This window comes from Aedes aegypti, chromosome 3 (assembly GCF_002204515.2).
Source record: "Aedes aegypti strain LVP_AGWG chromosome 3, AaegL5.0 Primary Assembly, whole genome shotgun sequence".
Lineage (NCBI taxonomy): Eukaryota > Metazoa > Arthropoda > Insecta > Diptera > Culicidae > Aedes > Aedes aegypti.
Genome location: NC_035109.1, coordinates 23852901 through 23859473, shown reverse-complemented (window position 1 = coordinate 23859473; position 6573 = coordinate 23852901).

The following is a 6573-nucleotide window of genomic DNA, read 5'->3' as shown; positions in this document are numbered from 1 at the left end:
GGGTTCAATGTCCTCTCCTACGGTTCACCGAACTTCACAAATTTTGCCACTTAACTCTCACTCACTTGTGTCTCACACGAACGCCGATCAAAAAGTGATCATGGCGATCTAGCTCAAGCCTTATGATTCCCTCCAGTCCATAATTTCCTTGTGTTCCTTATCCTTACTCCATATTTCCATCCTTGGTAGCATAAATATCGTCCATTACCTTGCATGTTGCCTACATTTCCTACCACAGTTGATTTCCACCCAACGCCCATTTTATCCACAGTTTATTTAAATTACAATTTATGCTTGTCACAAACAATTACGAATTTTACCAAACACAAACCAAAAAAACACTACAGTTCACCCTACAAAATGCACAGAATTAAAATAAATCTAGAAATTCTGTAACTGAACGGTTACAAAGCGACCAGCCCACAAAAGTCTGCCGTATTTATTTTGCTTAATAAAATTTGCTTTTTTGTACATCTGGTAGTACACTTGATGTTTAGTCTAATTTTCCACCGAGTATTGTCCTCAGCATTTTACGTAAAAATTATCCTGTTCTACATTTTCAGCCACAACAGGATTTTAACTACACTGAAAATATGATTGTCTCGAGTGTTCGAAGTCAAACACAAAGTCTTTAACAGCTTCAAAGAAATCCCCAATATGTACCTCTTAACTATCAACATTACTAGAACTTCCATTCTCAATACCTGTAACCATTTACTTTGTTTTATAGGATTTTATCGTCAATCCGTTTATTGATTTCTAGGTCGCGTTTGACAAAGTTATGCAAATATAGATGACGCAGATTACATCATATGATATATCTTAAAAAAAAATATGGTAGTATTATGTATTTCTTTCACTACTGGATTGCGAAATGCGGTTTCATAGGTGCGAAAATGTGAATAAAAGTGCGGGATTGCGTCGAATCATGTTGGTGTCTTCAGAGCACTTATTGTTTGAATTGCGAAGAATAAAGGCGAAGACACCGACTCGATTTGATGCAATCGCGCATATTTATTAGCGTTTCCGCACTTGTAAAAAAATCAGCCAGTGGTGAAAGAAATGTGCAATATCTTAACATGAACAGGAAAAGCTGATTAAGCTAATAAATATAATCAAGTGCAAGAATTGGGTCCTGAAATGTTTAATAAATTCTTGTTGTTATTTGGTAACACGAAAGAGCATGTTCTTGCAACTACTTTAGCAATTTTTCCAGCTCAAATAACGGCTTTAACATATTTAAACTTTAATTTTATAAATTGTTCGAAATATGAACCTTGACACTTTTGATCATGTTTGACGTTCACTTTGTCGACAAAAATGCCACAGGGCATTTAGTTTTAACACTGGGGTTGTTCCTATAGGCCTATTCACATGACGTCTCAAATCAGCTGATCGGGAAGCACTTTGACAGTTCTTCTATGAAAATGGCAGGCCCGTGTTAGCACCGGTCCTCCACCGATGTAAACAAATGCTTCCAGCTTTTTACGAGCGCTAATGGCTGCCGCCAGCAGGCTCGCTTTCTGGTAGGGATTAGTCGATTTGACGTTTGGCTTGGGTCCGCTCCATATAAAACGACCCAAGCTAAACGTCAAATCGACCAATCCTTACCAGAAAGCGAGCCTGTTTGCGGCAGCCATTAGCGCTTTTAAAAAGCTGGATAGATGGATCTGTCACATGAAAAGGCCTATCTGACATTTCGGAAGGGACACGGAAAACAAAATATAATCAAAAATTTGAGTATAAGCCAAAGGGTGTGACAAAATCTATAAAACAGTTAAAAAATGTTTTTTGGACCTAAACCAACGAAAATTATTCAAAAATTGAGTAAACATGTGTTCTTGGCCTAAACTTAAGCGGTTGATACCAAAATTTAGACAGGGCTTTAGGACCCTATTGTAAACGAGGTGTCTACTTATTTTTTTTTGTAAAATTACATGGAATGAAAAAGAGATGAGTTTCCAAATTTACTGTCCAAATTTGATGACTTTATTGGAATCGATCGCAGTGCAGTAGAGCAGGGTTTCACTATGTTAAAGAGAGACAACTAGCATAAGCTTGTAACTCTACCCAAACGTATATGATTGCATGTAGAGAATGCTGCAAAGAGAAACAACATTTCTACAACTTGCCAAGAGAAACGACATTTCTTCACTGTTGCTTGATAAAGGCTTATCTGACATCATAGATCCATTCTTTCGTCAATAACTTCGCCAGAACACCTTGCGATCCTTCATTATAAAGTACTGAAAAGTGTTTTCAATAATAATGCAAAAAGAGCAACGATTAATGCAAGGATGCTCAAATAAAACATCCTTGTTAATTTACCCTGCATAAAACGCTGATTCTTGACTCTCTAACCACATTTGTTTAAGAACAGGGGCGAAGACTATCAAACGAATAAAATACGGCAAACTTTAGTTAGCTGGTCATTTAGTGCAAATGCCGTAAAAAAAATTGCATCTATCAGGTGGAGGTCAGCGGCCTCGTGGAAGATATCCGCATAAGTTCATTCTGATATTGACGTGAGCGTACCAGACCAACCAAATCATTCCATATCTGAAACAAACGTTTAATACATGCTCTAATCGACTATAACAGTAATCATATGTCTTATCTTCTTACCATTATTGTGCTACATTTATTCTAAGATGCTTTTTTTCCGGAATAACAACATTGTTAATTATAAATTCATTCGTTTTATCTTTCAATTGGTTTAACGTAGAAAACAACGATCAGTTAAACTTACACCAATATACTATGGAAAAATATACTTAAGCAACTTCGGTAGGTTTAGTCAGTTGTAAATATTACTTATTTCAACAACGGTAACAATTGTATACTTATTGAGAACAATTCGGCCAAGTTTTTGAGCGTTTTTGTTGTTTTGTTCAGTGTTTTTACGTAATTTCAATATGGTTTATACTGGAATTTTAAGTCAAAAACTTCAAATCAACATTTCTCGAGATTCTTCCTAGGGATTTTTTTTTTTTTAAATTGGCCCAGAAGTGCAGAATAACCTCAGGAATCGAGCCCTGAACTCAGAGTCGATGGACAATTTTTTTTGCATTATAACGGTCTGTTGGGGCACCGTGTCATTGGTACTATTGGGAGGAAGCTTCAGAATCATTTTCAAAATTTTATTTTGTATTCTCTGCAGAGCTTTCTTCCTGGTATTACAACAGCTAGTCCATATTGGTACAGCATACAACATGTCTGGCCTGAAAATTTGTTTGAATATCAAAATCTTGTTCTTAAGACAAAGTTTTGATTTTCTATTAATAAGGGGATAGAGACATTTTACATGTTCATTACAATTTATGTGGGAATATTATTAGTTGAGTTTTGGAAGCATTAGGAGAAATCTTCCATTTCTGCAAGTATGAAGAGAAAATATCCAAACTTTTTTTGCAATCGACTACAGATGACACGCAGGCTTCGTCCTTTGGCGGAAAGGCCTGTGCCATCCGATTTTTGACATCCCTGAGGTAACTCAGGTAAGTCAGATGTGAAAATATTGTATAATATTGGTCCCAAAATTCTGCCTTGGGGAACAACAGCTCTTACATGAAGTCTTTCAGACCTGGAGTTCTGATAATTAACCTGAAGTGTACGATTTGACAGATAACTTTGAATTATTCTAGCAATGTATGTTGAAAAACTAAAGTTTTTAAATTTTACAATCAAACCTTCATGCCAAACACTGTCGAATGCTTTTTCAATGTCTAGAAGAGCAAGACCAGTAGAATAGCCTTCAGATTTGTTGGAACGGATCAAATTTGTTACACTTAAAAGTTGATGAGTGGTCGAATGTCCATGGCGGAATCCGAACTGTTCATGGACAAAAATTGAATTTTCGTTGATGTGGACCATCATTCTGTTCAAAATGACCTTTTCAAAAAGTTTACTGATGGAGGAAAGCTTCTGCAGGATTTTTTGTCTGGTTTAAATACGTTTTGATGATACAGTAAGCATATTGAAATGATTATAAATCATAATGATAATATTAATAATCTCTCTAGAAGTAGCCATTTTCGAATTATATCGATTTTAATGCAAAAAATATTATTTAAATATTAAAATAGACCATTTTCATTAGTTATTCCATCCCATTAACATTCCACAATATACCGTATCACCTATGAAAGGCCGTAGAGTTCTCTGCATTTTTTCTTAAATAGGTGTTCAACTAATCATTCCTTCCCATTCCTCAGCATTCGCAAGGAGGTGGCCAGGAGAGCTCTCGACTGTTGGAGGATGCGTCAATCTTGTCTAAGAGTCAAGGGTTGGTCCCAAATCTTTGACTTTGGTAACGGACGGGAAGGATGCAACCCTCATACAACGGTCTTAAAAACTGTACCACCTACGAATTTGTGCGAATTGCTTAATGCTAATGCTAATTGTTACGTATACGTTCTACTTTCTATTCCATAAATATGATTCCAAACTCTGCGTCGTGCTTCGAAATCAAATGATAACGAATTGCCTGCAGCTTCACACAGGCTTTGTCGAACAAATCTCATTTTTAGTCTATTTGATATCAATCTATACAATAGGGGTATTCACTTAAAGCTGCGTAAATAAGAATCTGCGTAAAAAGTAGCTAAGAAACATTTCAAATGAAATAATTCCTTTGAGCGACAAACGACACATTTTCGATCTAGTAGCCAATCAAGAACATTGTTAGAATTTGTTGTTACTGGTCGATATTGATTGTTATTTTTCGGCATCCAAAACCAATTAAATTCACCAGCGAGCGGCGCTTATTTTAGCACAGTTTCAGTTAGGGTTAGATTCTTTAGAAATCAAATCACCACGGTAATCACTCATGAAAAAATGGAACAAAATCCTGACCACCCAGCCATGAATCCATATAACTCAACCATTTTAAAGCACAAAATACCCTGACCGACAGTCATCTCTTTGTACACCTTCGAACATTGGTAGAAAGTTATCCTTAGATTGATGTTGGTCATAATGAATTAAGTGCTCTAAATTATTTTGTTTATTCGGCATAGTATGTTCAACGAGAACAACGGCATTGTAGTACATTCCAGAAATAAAATACACCATACATGTAACAGGGAACAACGTCTCCGGGAACAATTCGTTCTTAAGCAGAAGCCAAACAATCAATTTCAATTCTGTAATAGCACACCATGTCCTTAATGCCATTTTATGCAATTCTTATATGCTTTTCTGCTCCGATCTAGGGTCTGGTTATTTTCATGGATATTTATTTTGATTTATATGATTTATTTGCAGGTTTGTTTATTTTCAAATAATAGTTGTTACGACTACCAACGCGTACTTTGATCGATTATGTGATGAATTCTGACAGTTTGAAATATTCCAATCACAGTTTACATAATGTCATGAAAGATTTAAAATAATCAGTTTACTGTGACTTACGCAATATTTTACGCTGTTAAGTGAATACCCCTAATCTGGGAGGGAGAAACCAATACAAAATTTCTCTACGTCACAGTGAGCCGAGATTTTGCTGTCACGAACTGTCACTGTGAGCCCGGATCTTAAACAATGGACAAACATGATAAAAGCGCGTAATTACCCTAAGCATATTTTTGCATTTCATCAAAAGTAGCAAAAATTGAATTACACTGAAATGAATTTTATTGTAGAAACTACTGAATCCATGGTAAAATTAAGAACTGCACCAACGATTTTCAACCGACTACATTAATCTGTTAACTCTACCGAAACATAGTCAACATCACTACACAAGAAAATTTCTTCTGTTGATTTAACCAGAGTTGTAGTATTTTTGACTAGAAACATTCTTGATTTGAGAAGTTTAGCATCATACTTTTGACCACACTGTGTTGTACGGTGGGTGTCACGGATTTAAATACAATGCTTTGTAGTGGATGCTACTATGGACATAGTCAAATTTACTGCAGTGCTCAGTGATTTTCACCAGATTGTAGTAATCTTAACAAATTTTTGTAGTCGGTTGAAAATCGTTGGTGCAGTTCTTAATTCTACCATGGATTCGGTAGATTATACAACACAATTTGTTTGCGTGTAGAGTCAATTATTGCACATTCAAAAGTAACGTCACGAGAGCACCGTTTATTCTAATTGAATGTAACGTATTGGAATGAGGCTCTTTTTACTGTTTTCATTCAAACTGGAAATTAAACGCATAGAAAACTGTGGCCCTTATTCAATGTTTGTCCAGAAAGATCGAAGGTACACAACAAACGAAAACTAGCGATTTTCACTAAACCTGCCTTGATTGTCGTTGGCAAACTGGAGTTTTCTTGCAATTTGGAAAACAATTGTAACCAATTTCGTGTGTAGTATCGGTGCCTCCCTCCCAGCCCCTAATGTTTCATAAAAATCATAGGTAAGAATTCTATTTACAAAACATAAATTCTATGTACATAAATTAAATTCTTTTCACGTTCCCAAGATCCGTTACGTGAATGGAGACTTCAGTGTATTTTTTTATATAATTCCAGTAGCCCTGCAGTTGCGTTAGAGATGGTCACAGTTTTGGAATTTTGAAGATCGTTCTTTGATGTTCTGATGAGAGAAAATGATTGGCAT